General features: G+C 47.4%; 1 long non-coding RNA gene across 1 annotated transcript; it reads right to left on the minus strand.

Moving 5' to 3' along the window:
- Window positions 1-14,510: 14,510 nt before the first annotated feature.
- On the minus strand, window positions 14,511-17,417 carry LOC129735753 (uncharacterized). The gene is made up of 2 exons (XR_008731605.1): window positions 16,713-17,417; window positions 14,511-15,411 (listed from the first exon to the last, which is right to left on the minus strand). It is a non-coding gene; the product is annotated as an uncharacterized LOC129735753 (long non-coding RNA).
- Between the last annotated feature and the right edge of the window lie 4,732 nt (window positions 17,418-22,149).

Here is a 22,149-nt window from a genome sequence, read left to right on the forward strand (position 1 = left end):
GCTGCAGGGACATCAGTGCTGCTTAGGTGCACCCCGGCCAGCTGGAAACACACTGGCTTGTGTACCGAGGCCGCGCGAATGGGCAGCAAGGCACAGGTATGGACTAACTGCTGGCGGGCAGCTGACAGAGCTGCCCCGCTCGCCTGCCCTGCTCACCTTTTTCCAGATGCAGGATGCCTCTGGCTGGGTGACAGAAAGCAAAGCACAGCTACAACCAGCCTAGGGCACAGCAAGGGGAAACGAAGCAGATATGGCACTTACACTTACTGCATCAAAGCCAACACTTGAAGGACACTGCTGTCATTGACTCTAAATAGTGCAAGATGGTTTCTGCAGGCAGCAAATCAGTTGAGTGTGTCCAGGCCTGTGTTCGTTACCAGCTTGGAGATTACGTTGGTGGGATTCTTGCAGTGCTGAATTACTTGGCTCATTACAAGCACACATTCTCACACATAAGTTTTTGCACCAAAGTGCAAAAAGTAGTGCCTAAGAATTGTGACTTTAGGAGCAGGATTGCATCTAATCTAGCAGCCTTACTTTCTTTCACGGTTCCCATGAAAACAACAGTGTGATTGCCCTTTATTAAATATTTACTAATGCTTCTAAAATACTGGGAAGAATTTCGCTAATCATCCATTTCCTTACGCTTCACAAAGGAGATGAAATAAACTCTTAAAAATTACAAGATGTGTAACAACTAGCAGAGGTCTGTAAATAGCACCGGTTAAATAACCAGCCAGCAGATTACAGCACAAAAACCTTTTCAAAGGGAACTCGGTAGCAGAGTGTTGCTGAGGATGCAATGAAAGAAGATTGCCAAGTTGTCTCTGAGGAAGGATTTCGCTGCCACAGAAGTCAATGAGACCCTAGGGGAGAGATTTAGGGAATTCACTTCTCATTCAGCCTGAAGTCTTCTCAAAGCAACTTGGATATCCACACCAATATCCAAAGCCTCCAGATCAAGCACCCAAAATTCAGACCACCCACAGCTCTCACACACATTCAGGACCCCCAGGAGAGTCAAGCGGAGCCTCGTGGATCCTGAGTTTCCCATTTCTCTGCTTCTCATATTTCCTGACGCTGTGGAAACTTCCCTCAGCATAGGAGGGAGATGCCTGTATTAGTGGGGAGTGTGGGCTGGAGAGGAAGACAAGAGAAGAAAGCAACTGCTCTGGTCACTCTCTCAGAAAGCTGACCTGACCACCCTGCAAGCCCATGCAGCTTTGCAAGGCTCTGGGAGGAAGAGGATGAACCCTGGGGAACCTGCAGCACAGGTGATCACCTGGTGACAGTGGCAACAAGCTGCCACAGAGGGGTCACAGGTCCCCCACGCAGATAAGGCTTGCCCTTGGCTGGTCCCTTAGAAGAGAAATCATGCGCTGGACGGAGGTCGAGCTGCGGGTACCTGTACATGCAGTACATCTTCCTTGCCTCCATCTTCCTGGCAAGCCAGTAAAGAGTGAGCCAAGGGAATTGGTGAGCAGGCAACAGACTGGAATCCCTGGGAACTCAAATGCTTCCCCACAGTTTAAAACTTGGTGGCAACTATCACACCCCTCCAAATCAGGCATCCCATGATGCTCATTCATTTTTATCTTTGCTCTCCCTATGGTCCTCTGGATGAAAGATAACAATCCATCTGTAATCACACACAAAAAAAGTGCTATAAAAAGTCCCAATAAGCCACTAGAACCTAGTAATTTCTAGAAGTCACATTTACTATTTAAATTCAGAGAAGGAAAAAAAAAAAGAAAATTTATCTACAGTAAAAGCAGATGATGCAGTACCAGGCAAGACTAGAACTTCCCAATTCATCACAGCAGCGTCAGCTGGGGCTTTAAAATCCAACCTCTACCTGTCAAAAATATAAAATTTACAGCAGAGCCAGGTTTCCAAATGTTTATCCGCACAGTTGCAAGCCTTATGTAGACATAAGGAAGTTCTACCAGCTCAACAAATAACATGATTTCTGAAGTGAGTTATTCAGGCCAGCTACGAGAACACGTATTTCATTTTCAGTTTATTTTGGTTTAGCTTAAAATTGACTTTAAGATCGATTATTCTGGTTTCAAAAAAAAAGGTGCCCACCCACGGTGTTGTAACAATTTTAAACTTTGCTTTTGGTCATGGAAAGCAACTTTCCCACAGAGCAGAGGACAGGACAAGTTTTAATTCACACCTTTGTTTATTTGAGAATTCCTGTGTGGAGCTAGTCTTATTTTAGACTAAAAGCACTCATGCAGGGACTCAAGTAACAAGAGAGTCAGAGCCCATATAATTATTTCCGAACATTTTGTGTGTACGCCAGCTTTGTATCGCAACACCCACTCTGTATGCCAGTTCTGCTGTAATGATATAACTCGTTGTAATAGATTATTTGGGGATTAAAAGCAAAACAAACAGGTATTATAAGCAAATAATATTGCCACATGAGGGCATGCTTCATCTCTTTCAAAAGCTTGCCTTTTCTTCTCAGACATTTAAAGCAAGTTACATTTTAAGACTGAGTTTTAGGAAAAGTCAGTTTTTAATTATGATTTGCTACGTTTCTTACATACCAATTAAGTGCAAAATTAACACAAACTTTGAAATTAAATATCCATGGACATACTATTTTCCTGTGCTGACAGCAGCATATACTTCGGTCTTAGGGCAGAGGATATGAGCTATCTGGAATCTCAACACATAATACTCAGGTTTTGTACCATTTGGTACAAAACAGCTACAGGACACAAAAAACAAACACGAAGCTTCAAAAGATAGAAATTTCACCTTTTGCCCAATGGGAACAGTTTCCTGGTCGACCAGTCACACCAAGGCAAAGGCTGCTCTTGCAAAAGAAGGGTAAGGTTGCAGGTTTCCCTGGGGTTCCCCAGTTCTAGTGCCCTGCTGGATCAGTCTCTTCCCAGGAATGACCACCCCTGTGGTTGTGCATCCCCCACATCTTCAGATCATGACACCAAACCTGCAGTATATCTTTGTGGGGTTCCTCAGATCACATGGTAACTCAATCAAAGTCCAAGTGTCCCCCACAAAGTCCACCTTTTAGGTAAAACTATCACCATCAGGCTTTCAGAGCCTACCAGGTGTTCTGTGGTACCAGCCCAGAAATGAGCTAGGTCTGCAGGTGGTACTGACAGGCAGCAAGAGGTTAATCTCTCCACCCAGAGAGTTGCACTGCAGCAGAAAGGATCCTCAAGGCCACAAACTTTCTCAAGTCCTCAGAGGAGGATTTTGGACCCACGGTGGAGCACAGTGATTAACTAGGGAACAACAGCATCCAAGCCTTTGAGTCACTAAAAGTAACTTTTCTTCTAATGAGTCAGAGTATCCACACATCCTTGCTTCCTGGAAACTTGAGTGCTTGAACACACAATATGCCACTTGAGTATCACATCTGTATCATGGAAATGATTCTTCAAAACATTTGGTTTCTCCCAGCTCTAGCCAATATACACGGATGCTCAACACGGCACAGGACAGAACCTAGCCTTGGGGTGATTTGTTAAAATCAAACGGGGGTGTTTTCCTAAATTCCAGAGAAGCAGGGTCACATGCCAAGTTTCAGATGCCTGCTACTCACCCGACCTGGGCTCAGCAGTCCCTGCCAGAGGAGCAGCAGCTCCCGGAGCCTTCATCCTTGGCTGATCCGGGGAGCCAGGAAGCTGCGGGGGCTGTAGCCCTGACAGACCCGGCTGCACAGCTTTGGCAGTCTGGGCTTGTGCTGACTAAGACGTTCACCCTGACAGTAAGAGCCAGCTCATGGAGGAATCTTTCTTCAGCTTCTCCCTTTATCCCAGAGATGTAAATCCACTGCGTGCATCTTTCACCACCGCACCCATGCTCCAAGATGACTTCATCCGGCCACAGAAGACAGACGAAACACAAATGCTCCGATGCTTGTGGAAACAGGTGCAATAAAAGACATAGGTGGAAGGATAAATAAGTTGGGAGGCAGGCTTTTAATCCAATGACCCAGACAATATTGAATTCCCACATATTTTTGTTGTTGTAAATTGTAAATTATAAAACTGAAAGACACCAGGCTTTAAGCTCTCACTGTAAAATATCAGGAAAATGCACTGTGGTATTGGATGGAAGTAACAGAGGTATTCTGTGCTAATGGTGATGAAGATTTTGCTCTTCTCTGTGCATTTACCAGAAGTAGTTTTGACTTTATACCTCAGCACAGAAGTAACTAGGTATTTATAAGCATCCATAGGGCCACATACACTGTGCTCCTGGACAAGAAGGCCCGAAGAAACAAGAACCCCGAATGCTCACTTGCGGTTTAGGGAGGGATGCCCAACTCCCTTGCCAGGCCATAAACAGCTTTTTTGTGTGTGGCCTGGCTTCCCCACCAGCTTTTACACCACAGCCTGAACCCAGCTATCCCCCTGGCTGCCTCTGCTGCCCCTTCCCCAGGCCCTGCCCTGTGCCCCTGCCGCTGGCATCTGGAGGGGCCACATGGGGCAGAAATGGCAACTGGTCCCCTCTGTGCCCACCAGGAATAAAAGCAAGGGCACAGAGATGACCAGGCAGTGATCTGCTGAGCGCTGGGGGAGAGGAGAGGTCTCCGCTCAGCTGCCCAGCCCCCGGCATGCACAGCCACAGTGTTATCTGCACCTCCGAGCATCCCAGGCTCGCCTGGTGCTGGGAGATAAAGGAATCATATTGTATCTTTAAAGAGGGACAGGAGTGCGGGAGAGGTGGCCTGTGGCCTCATCTCAGACCTGGCAGGAAAAGATGAGCAAGCGGCCACAAGCACATGGGATGCCCAAGTCAGAGGACAAAGATCAGCCTGTTGTGAGCACTGCTGCCCAGCCAGGGTGGGGGGACAGCCCTGCCACGGCCCCTCAGCCCAACGATGGGCTACATGCAGGGATGAGCTCCAGCACGTTCCCACCGAGCAGAAGGAGAGGGAGGCGCAGAGAGCGGGGCCAGAGGGACTGGGAGCCTGAAGAGCACTCGGGGTGGGGGGAGGATTGAAGAAGATAGAGCTAGTCAAAGTAAAAGAAGATAGTAAAAATAAATATATAAAACGCAAATAGAATAGGATGAAACAAAAAACCCCCCACATTTTAAATGTAAAATCAAACATGGAGGGGAGAGGAATGGGGAAGCAGCCACTAAGTGGTACCAAAGGAACCTCCGTGCCTGGCTCCTGCCTCAGCAGCACAGCCCTGTCCCCGCTCACGGAAGGGCAAGGATGGGCCTCACAGGGCCTTACCCCTGGCAGAACACCCCGACTGACAGCGGGGTGATGGCCGCCACCCCCCCAGGAGGCTGCCCTCGGGAGGTGTGAAGTGAAGGAGGAGGCAGTGAAGGGGCCTGCCCCTCCCCGGGCGCCATCTCGCCCTGATTCACGCTGCTGTTCCACGGGCGGCTCTGGCTGGGAGTCAACAGGAACCCAGCGCCCGGGTCAAAGGCTGGGGCAGCTCGCAGGCCACAGCAGCTTCCCAGCAGAGCCGGTGCCGCGGGTGCTCCCAGGAAAACACAGGAGCGGATTTCAGTGCTGGAGGAGGGGAAAACACTTCCTTTTTCTGTTCACACCCTCCTGCATTAAGCAGGACAAGGACACCTGACATCACTGGCCAGGCCAGGTGGCCTGTGCAGGTCCCTGCAGGGGACTGCTGCCCGGCGTGAAATCTCCAGTGAACACAACAGGGAGCAGATGTCCTCTTTCCTGGGCCCGCAATGTCTAAAGCATCGGTGGGCTCACCAGCTTCCCTGAAAGGCACTGGCAGGGCACACACAGCAGGGGTAGGCTGCAAAATCTATAAACCCTTGATTTCACCCGAGCTGAGGTGGTGTTTCAGACCAGCCACCACTTCAGCAGGTGGCACACTAGCTTGTGGGCCAGCACGTCCGCTTGGAGATCTCTCCACCAAAACTTGTTATTTCACATCACTAGCATGGCCCTGTCTGGGAAGATTCCCTGATGGCTTGGAAGAAAGGGAAATCACAACATCCCAAAAGCTTAAAAGACAAAACCTCAGCAGGAGTCAGGCACTGAAGTTCCTTTGGTGCCACTGAAAATCCCACCCAAAGTCCTCAGGCCCAGCACAAGCAGGTTGTACAAGCACACCTGCCCACGCACAGGCACCGCTGTCACTAGGACTTTTGCCCCATCCACAACAATAAGTCTATTTATAAAGCACCAGCTTCCTCTTCCAGCTCCACCGCCGGTGCTCACAGCACCGATCGCTAAGTGAGCCCCAGCAGCTGCGACGCTGCCCCTCACCACTCATCCCCGCTCCCTCTGGGATCTGGTGGGACAAACAGCCTGCCTGCCCCAAAGCAGCTCCTCCTGACGCTCCGCCGATGGAGCTGCCAGACTCCACAAGGCCACAGCAGAGGTGCAATCAGGAATTTTGCTTGTCTGATGGCTGGTAACCTGTGGTGGAGAAGCAGTGAACAGCTGGGTTGAGAAAGCTGCTTGTGCTTGCCAAGTGTACACGGTCAGCATAAAAAAAAAAAAAAAAAAGAAAAAAAAAAAAGAAAAAAAGCTAGGCTTTCCATGGAGTAAGAACTAAGCACGAGCTCCCACTTCAGCCCAGACACAACTGCGCCTGCTTCTCTCTCTGCAGAGGAGAATTCCTCTTTGACTGGGGAAGAAAACAGGGAACAGGCATAAGGAAAACAGCACATGGCAGCAATCATGGGAGAGTGGCAAACAGCCATCCTAACTGGTGGTCACAAAGCTGTCCAGCAGCTGCAGGGAGGAAGGGAGGGGGGGAATGAGCCAGAGGGAGATGGAGCAGAGGAGGAGGGGAGGAAGCTTTCAAGACAGCAGATTGAGGGCAGCCTCTCAAACAAGTTAAAATGGAGACGTGGTCTCAACTCCCTGTTTAGCAGGAGGCATCCGTGAATGAACAGAAAGGAATAAAACCTGGACAACTAGGAAGTCAAAGTCAATCGAATTCATACATATTTAACAGGGACATTCATCCGAATAGAGGCCTGTCTGTAGCTGCTGGAAAGCAGTCACACTGCCTGGGAGGCTCACACAGCAAGCCTTGCTCCCAGCCAGCGCAGGACAGAAAGGCGGGGGACTGCTCGCTGTGTCCGGGGAAAAAGCAGCCCTGATGTGAATGGAGGAGAAGATGAAGGAGTGGGTGAAACGCCAGGGAAAAGGTAGCTTCCCGTGCTGGTGAGATGCCGGGGAAAGGGCACACTCTCTGGACCTCCACCCAGGGAGGGCAGGGCAGACCATGCTCTGTTTCACAGCTGAAACCCGCCTCCTGGCACACGGTGCTGGAGACAAGCAGGGCTGCTGCCTGTGGAGCCGGAGCTGCTGAGCTGCAGCCCAGGAGACAGCACGGCTGCCCAGGCTGGGGTAGCCCCAAGAAAAAAGCTTTAGCTCTCATTTTCTGGTCCAGAGCTCCCGATCTCAGTGCAGCAGCACAGCTTTGACAAAAAGCCCCAGAAAGCTGGAGGAACATGTGCCAGGATCATGACTGACATCAGGAGGGATGAGGGATGGAGGGATCACATCTTCCTTAGCCTCTCTAGCAATAACCTGGATCCAGGTACAGACCTGAGTTATAAACTTATTGCCACACGTGCCAGTGGGCTCTTTCAGACCTGTATTAGCAGGAATTCAAGCCTAGGAGAACCACACCACATCAAATCACGTTGCTTCTGCTTCACCTCTGCCTGGACACTAGCTGAACTGATGACCTTGTGTAGGGCTGCGCAATGGCGGGTCCTGTATCAGAGTTGCTCCACAGGCAGCCCTCAGCAACCCCCAGCATTTGATGTGAACCCCATTAAGATAGAAATGGGAAACCCACCTTGGGTACTACTGGTTTGGGAGGTGTCATCACGGGATTCCCCCTGTCTACTGTCCCCCTTGGCATCCCTACGGAACACAAAAACAATTCCTACCCAGACAAGTTTCCTGTGTCCAGCACAGCCTGTTGTAGGTGTTCTGCAACCTGGGCTATGTCCTCACTGACACCTGCTCAACCTCAGAAGCCCTGCAGGGGTTTGCACAAGCACAACTGGCTGAACTTTCCAACAAGGCACAGGAGCACAGGCACTCCCATCCCACAGGAATTGCTATGGCCCTGTTGACACAGATGGTGTTTCCAGAGAAGATTTCCCTCTCTCCTAGATGCAGAGGCTCTCCCTCGGGGCAGAAGCAATGACTTTGGTCCACCCTGTCACCCGTGGCAAACAAGCATCAGCCAGACAAGGAGAGACTCTTATCTGGCAGATGGGAAGCAGGACATAGCTGAAGAAAAAATGGGGAGCACACCTACAGCACATGACAGTAATACATGATATGTTCCAGAGATACATGAAAATGACGGTTATGAAAGAGACAAGAGGGGAAAGGAAAGGGAAAAAAAAAAAGTCTTTTGGCCCATGTCCAGGGGGAAAGGTTCATTTCTGTCATCAGACTTAATGGTTCAGCCTAGGGAGAAATGCAAACAGCATCGGGTCCTCCCTTCCCAAAGAGAGCGAGCAGGGTCAAAGGCAGCACCACCTTTCCTCTCCCTGTGCGTGCCATCTGCCTCAGCCTGACCCGAGGCGGGAGGCTGTCCTGAACTGCCATTGTAGCTGGGTTTAAGGAGAACAGCAGTGGTCTGGTGATTGCTGCATCATGTAGGGAATTAGAAGTACTTTTGCCTCAGGCACGACGGTAAACTCAGTAGGAACCAGTTTCCATGCATCAGATATATTACATGGATGCCACACATCCCATTTGGCAACTCCCTCGAGTATTGCAAGCTTCTGGACAAAAGGACTCCAAACTCTTTGGATCTGGCACAGCACTCACCAGGCTTGAATTTAGATTTACATTCTTGGCTGGCAGCCCCGAGTGCTGGGAAGGAAGCATCCTTATCCCCCCTCTCCTCCCTCCTTCCCCCTCCTGCCCCCAGACGGAAGGCGTATTGGATCACTCCTCTCCACGGGTGAGGGAGTGCTCTTCTTCTGGAATAACACCCTCTGCACGGAGAGCTCTGCTGGTCCTGCTCTTCTCCATCCACCAGGAAAACGTCTGTGCTGGAATCCTGTTCTGCTGGAATGAAAACGCATCACAAAATCTAGCGACTTTTGCCAGGATTTTCTTAAGAAAATCAGGAAAACAAAGAGTTCCAGTGGTGTTGAAACATTTTTCAGCATGTTTGAAATGCGACATAGGTGGGTTTGGTTTTTTTTAGTTTCAAAACTACTTTCATTTTAATTCTGTGTCTGTTTGTATTCTATTAGGTAAGCTGCAAAACTCAGAATCAAAGCTTCCAATGGATCCAAAACAAACGAACAAAAAAAACCCCACCAAAACCCAAACACACGAAAACAAAACAACAAAAAAGTGTGGACTAAAAACCCAGAAGATTTTAAAATTTGCCAAATCAAACTCTGAAGAGTAAAAATCCTCTACAAAATCAAACCTAAATCTCAATTTTCATCCTATGTACAAATGTTAAACATTATTTGAATACAATTCTCAATCTGTGAAATCTCCTGGTGTAGATAAGCCTTTAGGACTAGGCAGGATAGGAAAAGTGCTGTGTTGTGTAAAATGCTGTTATGAAAGTGTTACAACTCCAGTAAGGGGTTCTACCAATACAGCATCTTAAGTTGCTCAAGAAATATATATACATTATCAGCAATAAAAGTATATAGCCAGGAGAGAAGCTATCTATACATCAGGATTTACAGATTTAGGAGTTATGTAATCCTAAATGACATTTCCCAGCATCAGTCCTCTAGACCACATGACTTTTCAACACAGGGAAACAACTTCAGCATCCTCTTAACTGTGTCCTCATGAGTGTGTATGCAGCTCCATTGGTCTTACAGGTGTAAATTAGGACAGGATTTGGTCCATGACATCTATAGCCCAAAAGAACAATTGCAAATCCTTAAAGGAGAGGGAGGGAAAAAAAAGACAATAGCCCTAAAACAATTAGTGAGATTAGAGACAGAAGAAAAATAATAATGTTGACAAAAGCAATGCTATATGTTAACTTGACCCTAAGTAAAACCTTAGATACCGGCTAGTAAGTATTTTGTTGAAATCACTGACCTGAACACTAAAATAAAGCCACTTCAGAGGGGGCAGCAGCTTTAAAACTACAGAAAGCAGCTTTACATACCGACTGCAGGCAGCAAGTAAAGGACACTGTCTTTAAGCAGAAATTGCAGGAAGTGTGTGGGTGGCAACAGCCATCCTCCATGCTGGAGTTTAGTGGAGGACACTGCGACCATTCCTGTGGCTGATCCAGGGAAACCTCCACGCCATAGCAAGATACACTGCCAAGGCACACCCCGCTTTCCAAGGGCTCAGCAGCCAGGCTTGGGATGACCCTCCTGGAATTGCCAGGGACTGAAATGGAATTAGAAGAGCCAGAAATGGAGGTGAGCTCTTGGATCAAATACAATAGATCTCAGATGCTGTAAATCACGGAGATCAGGTGTCACCCAGTGATTAGGGGAAGACGGGCTAATATCAAAGAGAAAGTAGCCAGCTGCGTTAAGAGGAAGAAAACTCCGATTATAGCCCAGACCTATGAGTCAGACGATCTAGTTTATACCCTTGGCAAAGCTGAAAACTTCCTTTGACATCTTAAGCAAACCAGTTTGCTCTTCAACACAACAGGATAATAATTTACACAGTCCAGAGCTTTAAATTTACTGAAGTTTGTAGACTGCTTGGAGCTCCCAAGGTGAAAAGTGCCGTTACCTTAAAACACAGCAGTGAAACCCTCCTGGAGTCCATCTGCTGAGCACAGTGGGAATGCTCCTGGTTTGGTACCACGCACAGCCGGCTCCCACTGATGTAAAATATGGTTTAGTGCTTGCTGCTTAGTGCCATTGACAATAAGGTCCCAGCATACCGCTTCCTACCCCTTATAGCCAGCTGTATCCCATCACATTCTTCATGAATGGAAACGACTCATATCATTATATCAGGTACAGCCAAGTAAACAGGAAAAACCCAGGTTTGCTAGCAGGTGCTAGGGGAAGGGAGGTGATGGCAATCAGCAGCTTCGGCAGCTATGTAAATGGTACCAGGCATAACAATTTAGTTAACCGCCTCCCTGTCAAGAAAGCCAGAACCATAGGGATTCATATTTAGAGAAGGCTTTCCAGCACACTCTTGGCTCTTATCTTGACCCAGCATTGCATATGCTATTCATCACAGGCTCTGACAGAAATTATATCAGCATCAGCAGCAAAGTAGCAAAATATTATGTATGGGGAAAAAAAACCCAACCAAAAAAACCACCAGTGTTTACTGTGAATAAGGTCAGTTGTTCTACAGTTTCTACCTTCCAGTTGGGGTTATTTGGCTCTGAGCTGGTGAAAGCACTTTCAGAATATTGGCTGGAACAAGGACGGCATCCAGATGTATTTGACAGAAGTAAAAACCTATGTAAGCCCTACATTTCTTGTCTAAAAGTCACCACCCCAAAATAGATTGTGATCTAGTTATTTTTATTTAGAGAAGAGCCTGTGCCTTGAGTTTGGATCCAAGTCCAAACTCCACTAGAGTTACAGACTGTTGTTAAGGTAGGATGCTTCGTTCTGGCCCAGTATGACCAGTAAGTTAGGGATCTTGCTTAGAACCAGACTCAGACATGAGGGTGGCCCATTTTTACAGGTTTGTGTCATACAATAAATCAGCAGCTTTACACAAAAGGGCCGGTTTATTTATTGATGCAGGGAGAATTTATAAACTGTGTGCTCATTTCCATGTTTCAGAAAGGCTGCAGGTTGTTTCTGGGATGCTGGGAAAACTATTGAGTCTCATCAGTCCTCAGAGAAGACCATTTGACAACAGGGAGCATGTTTCACTACCTGAAAATCACAGTAGTGGGTACTATCAGCTCTCCATGTTAAAGCACTGCTAGCACAGGCCACACACAATACTATAGCTTGCTCCGGTTTGCCCGTGCATGCATCAAGGAATCTTCAACAGTTCTGTATTTTTGGATCTGAAAACCCTGTAGGAACTCCAGGATCTCTTCAAAACCACCTGTACATTTTCTTCCCACTTCCTCCCATTTCTGAATGACCCCCTTGAGCACAGGATCTTTCTTCTTTGCCGCAACTGGATATTCTTAAAGATTTTATTATAACTTGCTGGTTCAGCTTTAACCACAGGGGTACTAACATAATAATTAATACCTATTTCTTGTAAATGGTCTGTTAGTAAATTTGGACAATAATGATCTCTCAGTTACCTTGACTTCTACCACACTGTGTACCCATCCTAGAGCTCTTGTTTACACAGGAGGCCAACACAGCTCCAAATACTCCATTTTAGTTGCTCATACAACAAACAAGTACTTCACACATATTTTACACACATGCTTGGCATAAAACATCCAAGCGCATAGTCACACAAAACAGGAGTAACATAATTATTCCAGTAGATGTATCCAGTCTCACACATGTGCCTTACCCATCTTCAAACCTATAGGAGGCAATGCACATAGGGGCTATGGGCATGTTCTGTGGGAAAAGCTGCAGCCACCTTCTCTCCTTTCTAAAACTCAGGGTAAGGCTATGCTGGTAAACAGCTCCCTCTTAAAGGTAAAGCAATGTCAGCTGGGTTAACTAACACCACCTTTGTCAGCATTTAAAACCATCTGAAAGGCTTCACCTGACATATAGGAAGACCTTGGTTCACCCTTTCTAATAACAGAGCAAGGGGTACAGGTGCCATCAGCAGAGGGTTGGTAGCAAGCATCTGGAATGGCTGCAAGATCTCCAGCCAGTTCAGCTGTTTGAAAATAAATGTCTGTCTGCAGCCTGATGGAACTGAGCTGGTACATCTTCAGACATCCCTTACATAAATCTCTTGTACAGTCATGAGATTTATGATAAACACTTGCTCTTTCCTTAACCTCCAAAACCTTTCCCACCTGTTGAATAACACAAGATTCTTTCCCCTCACCCAGCCTGTTCAATATCTATATAAAGCCTCTAGAGAAGATTCGGTGGCACCATGGACTGACTTGTCAGCAGTACACATATGACACCCATCTCTACATCATCTTCACCTCCCATGCAAATAACACCATTACCCAGCTCTTCAAGGGGTTGGCTGAGATCAGCAAATGAAGAGAAGCTGTCAGAAGCTGAATTGTTGCAAAAGCCTGGGCTGACAGTGGTATAGGAAAGTATTTAACATTTCCATAATGTCATTGAATCTCCATCACTGGCATTAAGACTAATTGAAGATTTAATGTTCATCCAAACTCGTTCATTCTGGAAACCCCAACAAGTGTTGCTGCAAAACCCTCAGTCCTTCAGCATTATTTCTGATCAGATGACTTGCTAGATTGAACTTGGCCCTTATGCTTGATTTCTAAAACCTAGCAGGTTTAGAAATGACACCTCATACAAGAATGCTTCAGTCCATTTACTCAGCAGCACAAGACCACCAGACAAGCTTGAGCTCTCTTCTTTGCTCTGCGAACCAGTCAGTCCCAGCTTAAATTCAAGGCTTTGCCCTTACAGTCAAAGCCTTCATGACCTTAGCAAAAATTGGTTGAGAGACATCCACGCTTCTAGCATTCTGTTGAAATCTGACAGTTATATTGCTCTGTAACAAAAAAAAAATATTCAATTTGAAGGAGGTGTGTGCCAGGGACAGATAGTCCTTACTGCCTAAGATACACTGTGAACTCCTGATCACCTGTGGGAGACAACCATAAACCTCAAAAGTGCAGCACAAAAGAGAAATGCCAGTTTTTCAACCCAGCCTTTCCATCTCTATTCTAACTATACCAAAACCGCCAGTAAAAACAAGTAGTCCATGACTGACAGACAGGATGAAGTCTGATTTCCAAGGGCACACTCCAGTGGAGGTTCTCTGGTGCCTGGTAAAAGACGAGCTGAGCTGGCAGCACCTTGGTGCTTGTGGCGCAGCCAGGCTCTCTCGTGTACCCATCTGCACATACCCATCTGCCTCTCTCTTTCAACCTTACAGGAACTGCCCTTTCAGATCTGTATTCTTTTGCCAAATCAACTGACCACTTTGGGGAGGTAGGGCACATGCAATCACATACGCAGACAGACATACAGACACAGCATGAATTCAGAGGCATCGTTTTACTAGGAAACAGTTACTGGCAAAATTGCCCTATGTAAAAAATAGGAGAGGAAGAGAGAAAGGCATGTCGAAGATGTCTTGTGTTCATTTTCATGAGCTGATAAAGTAACTGGAGGCAGATACATAAAGGTATTCAGGAACATCTGAGGAGTCATTGCTTTCCAACACACCAGTGACCAGGGGTCCTCAAACTACGGCCCGCGAGCTGGATACGGCCCCCCAGGGTCCTCAATCCGGCCCCCGGTATTTACAGACCCCCCCCCCGCCGGGGTTGTGGGAGGAAACCAAGCAGCCGCAGATGACTGCCTGCCACTTCATGCACGCGCCGGCCCCCTGTTTAAAAAGTTTGAGGACCACTGCCAGTGACAGTCAGGGACTCAGAACCCAGACAGAATCACACAAATATTCTCAAATGACAATGAGTCACTAATGATAATCAGATCCGAAATAAATTTATTTCCTCCTAAAACAAACACAAAAGCTTCTTTCCAATTATACAAGATGTAAAACAAGTCAAGAAGTCTAGAAGACACCATCAAAATACACCTGAATCCATGTCCATAACTCACTGCCACCAGGGAGGGGGCCTTGTTTTAAGGCTGCATTTCCATGTTACTTTTGAATCCCATGACCACTGCTCAGCTGCAATACATCAATGTTTAAGTTGCCTGCCAAGGAAAGTAAAACAGGGGTACCTCAACAGGGGAACAAACCAGCTGTGTATCTATGCAATATTCAGAATAAACACTCTGATGATGCAGAATCCTCATGATGCATCTAGTATTGCATGAACCCTCAAGCTGGTTTTGCCTGGAAGAAAATCCATGTATGAGCAGGGATACCATTCAGCAACGCTAAAACAGGTTTGTAATATTCCATCCTTTTTTCTTCAGCACAAAAATAAGCCCTGAAGAATACATGTCAGATACTTATTTCTGACAACTGATTATAACTTTGTGCATTGTAAATTGTTGGACAACTTTTCAAATGGTTAAAAGGTGTGCAAAGGTTGAAAAGCTTGAAAGGTTGAAAGTCTTTCCAAGGATGATAAAATGTTGCTGAACTTTCTAAACTAGGTTTCCATGGCATTTTCACCACGACAACTGTTCAACTTGACATCTGCCTAAATTTGTACAGACCTTTGGGGCTAATTTGACAAGAAATAAGGGACCAAGTAAACCATCAGAAGAGAAACTTGGAATCACCAAAGAGGCCCACTTAAAACCTATGCCATGGTGGGGTTGTATCTCCTCAGGCTCTTCCAGTGGTTGATTCCAGCAGCAACATTTGGTTGGCACACCATGCTAGTGAGTCAGCATTTTAAGTTATAACTGAAAAAAAAAGAAGAAGAAAAAGCTGGTTTAATTATTTGGTAAAGCACCTAGCATCATCACAAAAGTGCCCAAATTTTAGTGCAAACCAACCTCTTCCCTGTTCTCTCCCAAAACTCCATCTTCTTTTCTCACACTGAGAGAAAACATCCAGGGCACCTCTTCTTTCTGCCGAGTACCCTCTGCCCTGCTTGCACATGTGCTTATCCAGGAACAGGCATCAATAGTGAAATGGGATTACGTTCCACTGGTTTAGAGCATGAGCACAGCCCTGGGTGGGGCTGCTGGAGGATCAGCTCTTAATAAGGTGTCCAATTTATAATCTAGCAGGGCGAGGAGCAACTGGCTCTCAGAATGAATAGCTCTTCTGTGTTACCATCTCCTGAGGCTGGCTGCCTGGCCAGCCTGCCTCATCCTTTTCTCTCTCTCTCTCTCTCTCTGTCTCACAGATGTTACTCTTTTCACTAACTTTTTTGCTGTTTCCAGACTGGAAATATAAAGAGGAAGGAAGACAAGACATATCTGGTCGGACACTGCAAACTGCAGCAAGACGAACCAACTATCTGCTAGCTTAATAGGAAACAAACCCCTGGTCCTTGCTTATTCCAAAAAGGTTGCATTTCAACCTAGGATCCCGCTCCCAGGGACCACCTTTGTGCCAGGAGGTGCCTTTACAAGGGACGTGCAGGCGCCGGCAGCGATGCTCACACGCACACGCGGCGGGGTGAGGGGGGAAGCAGGGGGATGCGATCCCCCGACTGATGCTCTCCCTGGTCTCCTCTTAAAGCCTTTCTGCTAAACGGCGGCCGGCGGCTCTGCCGAGCAGCGCCACGTTAACAAACCGATCCTTGCGGGCAGCCACGTTGGCTCCCTCGGCCGTTACCGGCGACACACACATCCCCGGGGATGCCACAACCGCCTTATCCACCGCCTCGACCTTCCTCCCCTTGCAGAGCCATACAGCCACCAGCCATCTCCGGACGGCCAGCCCCGGCGCCGCCGGCAGCCCCGGCACGGCACGGCCCCACGGCACGGCACGGCACGGCCCCACGGCACTGCACGGCCCCGAGGGGCTGCGGCGGGGCGGGAGCGGCGGCGCGGGCGGGGGTGGCCCGGCCCCCGCCCCCTCCCGCGCCCGCGCAGCGCCCCCTGGTGGCGCGCACGACGCCGGCCGCGGCCCGCCCGCCGGCCTGACCCGAGCCAGCCCCGCGGCTGCCCCTGCCCGCAGCAGCCCGGGCGACGGCAGGCGGCTACGCCTGGAGCTGCCCTCAGCGGTGTTTTAAAGAAGCATCGTGACTTACCGGGCAGGTCGGAAATAGGCAGACCCGGCGACGAACGGGTACGGTCCTCAGCTCCAGCTGAGACCTGAGGAGCGGCTTACACAGCGGTTCTGCAAAGGCTGGCAGCACTCTGGGCAAATATTCACCCTGCCCCGAGAGATTTGTCACAGAGCCTCCCATACCTCCAGGAGATACATTTAATAGATTTCCTTTCCACAGCAGTGATCTAATCCGACCTCTCACAAAGCATAAATCTGTAGGACGGTGCATTCAGGAATGACTGCTCCTCTGCAGCCACAGTCCTCGCGTTCTGTCTCTGTGCTGGCACTGCCTTGTGCAGAATGACTCCCATCTGCAGCACTTAAAAAAAAACAAACTTAAACACAACTCCACCTGAAAACCTTCCATCATTCTGCGCTTCCCCCCTTGCCAAAGCGAAGTGAAAGGTGATACGGCCAGCCACTTGATCAATCTTTGTCAGGGTCGGGGGCATCTGGCTCCTGTAGGATTTTTTTTATAGTAGGAGTCTGTTTCTAAGGCCACTGACTCTTCTGCAGCAGGATGCTGTTTTCAGAATCTGATTTAAGCTGAACTCCAAAAGACCAGAGAGAAAGAAGAAGCAGGGAGCGTGCGCTCGACTTCCCAGAAAAGACACCCAAGCTGTTCTTACAGCCTCCTGCAACCGCAGCCCGTCCTCCGCGAGCTCCACAGCTCATCCCGGCAACTGCCAGCACTGTGGGCTCAGAGGGCACGGGAAGCGGCCTGCAGCTGGCTGGGGGAGCCTGCCTAGTTTGAGCAGTGTTTTCAATTAATAGCCGGCTCAGCAGCCACGTCATGGTCTGTGAGGAATGCTAAGTGTCATTAGCAGTCTCTTGGTCCAAAATGTTTGGGAGAGCCACTGTTCTGTCGCCATCCTCGCAGGGTCTTTGCATCTGGGAGGAATGCCTGGGATGGAGAACACAAAAGGACATGCTGGACTGAAGTACCCGTTATGCCATTGAAAAAAATGAAAATAAGATGTCAACAGTTTCTATGGGCCTAATTGTTTCTTCTCAAACAGATTGTTAGTTTATGTGAATCAGGGTAGCTCTACTGAGTAAACCAAAGAATGAAAAGGGGGAGGGGGGTGGCCTTGGGATCAGAAAGGCACAATATGTATCTTTATCCTCATTGCTTGCTGGCTACTGAGTAACATTAACTTACTGCTACCACCCCCCAGCCACCAAGAGATAGTGGCACTAAGAGAGATGAAGAGACACGAGGTGGCAAATAGTGAGACCGCTTCTGCAAACACCACCGTGCAAGGCCAGTCGAAGGATCAGGCCTTGACTCCCTTCCTCTGCAACTCCTGCTCTTGCCCTGCTGCTCAACTCTATCGTGAAACTGAACTGCACAAAACTGAGCTGATTAAAAACCAGAAACGGTTATTTTCTGAGCCAGATTCTTCCCTGGTCTGGTCCACCTTACAGCCACATGTGCTCTGGACCAGGTATAAAGAAAATACACCTGCTTCTTTCAGCATCAGTGCCAGCTTGAAGAGTTCATCAAACTGCAGCCTGGTGAAACACTGGGAAATCCCACAGAAAGCAAAAGAGAAGGAAGCTGTACTTTAATTTCAGCAAAACACTGAACACAGACAAAAAGCAGACAGTGAGTGAGTGAGTGATACAAATGCGCCTAGTCAGATTTTTCTCCACTGGACCTTCAAGAGAAAAAGAGGTAAAACATCAAGCACAGAGGGCAGTCCCAGTTCTCCAAACACAAAATCAGGACAAGCCAAATCCTGTCCAATTGCACAACATTAAAGAGCGATTCTGTGCTTTCTTACCTTGTGCTAAGGGAACAGCAATGTTCTGACCTGCAGTGATTTATGTGTAGCAAATTCATGCTCATAAACAAGTGAGAGGAACCAAAATCTCATGCCCTAATCCTTCCAAGCAAAACCAAATTCTTCATCGGCAGCGATCTTGCTGTTGAAGGAGGTAACGTTTATCCTCATTTGAGTCCAACAAAAACACCAAAACAGAAGAAACAGTGCTCAAAGAGCTCTTCTCTGTCACATTTGCAAATAATGCTACTAAAAAAAAAAACCAAACAGTAATTGCTTCACATGCCTTACAAACATTAATTAATTCAGCCTGATGTGTCCCCAGCTGGACAGGTGTTATCATCTCCACTGAACATATGAACAAGATGATTAAGTCAGAGCTGGCCCTGTTTTTTCTAAGTAGCATCTAATTGTCAGTGCCCTTCTGTGTGCAGGCAGCTTCTGTTAATTTTGGCTAGAGCTATAAGGGACTAATACATGTGCAAGACAGATTCTAGGTATCTCAAGCTACAGGGCTAAAATTAAAGCCCATGCTAGAAAATGTGAACCTGAAAGAATTGCCCATGGCTGGGCAAGACAGGAAATCTGTTGCAGGACCAGGAAAATAAGCCAAGTCTTCAGATTCCTTGGGGCTTGTCTCCACAAGACATGTAGGGAAGCAACGTAAAATTGCAGTACGCCAGAAACATTCTCCCCAGGTGGACCCTTCAGTAAAATTGCAGCACACCAGAAACATTCTCCCCAGGTGGACCCTTCAGTCTTCACTGCTTTCAAAGAGCAAATTTTACCTCCTGCATAAATTCATCCCTTCCCCACAAACAAAGAGAGACCCACTTCTCACTTACTGCTGAACACCGTAGCTTCTTGCCACTTTCTAAACTGAAAGGTGATGGTGACACGAGAAGGATGTGGTGACTCAGGAGGTACCAATAAGAAAGCCAAGGGTAAAGTTTCACTTTGGTTTCAGCAGAAAACTTCCCCATTAAGATGCTCTTGGTTTGCAATCAGCGATGAAGTAGCTTACCTGCATTTCAAAAAGAGGTGAGCTACCTCCCGTTTAGCATACACAAAGATTATGTCTGCCCCTTTTAAACAGACACAGATGATCTGAATAGCTGCCTCCGTTAGCTGGAGCATGATGCCAGCCCAAAAGAGGAGCTGTGTGGTTTCATGCTAGCAATAAACAGCAAGTCTCTCTGCAATAAACTCTCTAGAGATAATCTAACAACATCTGTGCATGGGACTGGGCTACAGATGCACATCCTCCCCAGCTAAGGTGCTGGTGGTAAAGGCTTTCCTCCCAGCCTGTGGTTACCATCCCTTGAAGATCTGATTTGCTGACCTGTGCTTCAAGCTTCTCACATTTTTTCAGTCTGAATGAGGTAGGTTAGCAGAGGCCCAGTATTGCAACGTTACAAGCTACCACCTAATGCAAGACAGGGAGCGGTCACCCCGCAGCTTACTCCCTGGAGCCCAAGCAGCAGGAACCTCCAGTGCCAGGGAAAAGCTGGAGATGGTAACTTCTGCCACAGATGACATGGACATCTATGGACTAAGTGCAGGGTGACAGTGTCTGCAAGTTCATACTCTGGCTTGTCACATGCCAGCTTTCATATGGAGATGAGCCTGGTGCTAATGCACTAGGCTTGGCTAACCTTTTAAATGGTGTGGGCATAGCTTTGCCATTATTTCAGTTCTTAAATTGGTACGATATAGCTTAAATGGCAAAAACCAGTGCAGGCTACTGGTGGTCCAAAGGAAGTCATTGCGCTGCAGTGAGTACCCTGTGGTGAGGACAGCAGCTGTCCACAGTGACCACCCAGCATACACTGTGGAGACAGGCTTAAGGTCACTTTATGGGCTTGGCGGACTTGAGAAGAGTCGGAACAGCAGAACAGATGTAACACTGTTTTGTCACTTCAGGTTACAGACATACATCTGTTCAGACTAAAGCAGAGCCCCTTGGTGTAGCTCCCCCTCAACCCTCACACACCCTCCGAAACACTTACACCTGCTGTTCCATGACACCAAATCAAGTGTTTGTGTAGCTGAGCTCTAAAGATTTTTTAAGGACCTTTGGGTTAAAAAGAAAAAGCCCACCATACATCCTTTCTGAAAAGCAAGTCTTTTCTTTTAAGTACATCATTTCACAGAACTGGCTTAAAGGGCAGCTAGACAAACAGCTGAATCAGCACAGCCAATGAAGCAGTAACCCGGGGCAGTGCAGAAGGAGCGAACTGAGCAGCCTTCTCGCTCAGCTGCAAGCTAGAGCACGATGCCTGACTGCAGCCCAGGTCTACCAATACTTTCCAAAGTCTGTGTTTTGGTTTGGATTGTTTTGTGGGCTGAGGTTTTTTTCTTACGTTTCCTAAGGAAATAAGGCTTATGCAATTGCTCTGTCCCTCAGTCTTCCTGTAATCCCTTTTAAATCTGCTGTCCAATCTCAGTCAAATCTGAAAGAGTCTCAAATGCAGCATGTCCCTCAAAATCAGCCAGTGTCCGGGTAGGAGCCCAAACTCATGTCATCTGCAAGGAGAAAGGCAGGCAAAACTCAACTGCTAGCCTGTGCTGTCGATTAGCCGGCACATGACTCTGGCCTACGGTTTCAGAGGGACAAGGAGGGAGCTGAGGCGGTGAACCCAGTGCTCATCATATGAGGCCAGGCTTTATAACTTTGATTGCTCATGCACAGCCTGCTTTAATCCAGACTTTGAAACTTATGGCATGTAGGCTGCAGTATGTACTCATGCTTTAAAATATAGTATCCTATCAGAAGTTCCTTCTGTAAGTCATTAAGATGTAGTTAATACTTTTAAACTCCATTCAGTGATGCCTCATCTTAAGCACCCAAGTATTACAGATATCCTTAGTGCAAAAAGGGTGATACTCCTGTTCAGGAGCTCAAGTGTACCATTTGTGCAATATGATGCCTGATACTGTATTTATTTTGCTAAAATGCATTTGCTACGGGGAGCTCAACACAGAGATGAATTCCATCTAACATGAGAGGAAAGAAATAACTTGTCAGCTGGATAGGTTATTCACCGATCTATAAATCAGAGAGAATAACAATGCATACTGTATTCCCGCCTGTTCCCACACACTCCTTCTTGTCATCGCAAGAGGTCTTTAGTGCCCTGAAATATAGCTTGACAATAAAAATTAATTGAAAGTGCGCTAGAATCATTAACTTTTGGAGCTTCACAGTTTGCCCATCCTTAAATAACACTGGTTATAAAATCCTGTTTGTGCTACAATTCCTTGGCTCTCTGCCATGTAGCATGTAGAGAAATCAGCAATATGTGCAGCAGGGACTTAGCTGGCTATAATACGAGCGCACATAATGGACTTTCTTCTTTAGCTCAGCAGCAAAACTGACTCAGATCTAGAGACTGGTTATAGTCCCAGCGGCGTTTACTCCGTGTAATTAGCAGTATCAAGTGTGTTGTCTTTTGGGTAGCCTGATTGTTTCCATATGCACAAGTACCTTCTGTGAACGTAGACAGGGCAAGAGGCAGACAGCATTCAAAGCGTGCACAGCGCTCCGGGAAGCACATGTGTTTTAAATACATTATCTCTACAATTAAGAAGAGTTTATAAATCAGTCATATAAATCTTCAAGAAGGGGGC

The sequence above is a fragment of the Falco cherrug genome, chromosome 3 (genome assembly GCF_023634085.1).
Source record: "Falco cherrug isolate bFalChe1 chromosome 3, bFalChe1.pri, whole genome shotgun sequence".
NCBI classification, from domain to species: Eukaryota; Metazoa; Chordata; class Aves; order Falconiformes; family Falconidae; genus Falco; species Falco cherrug.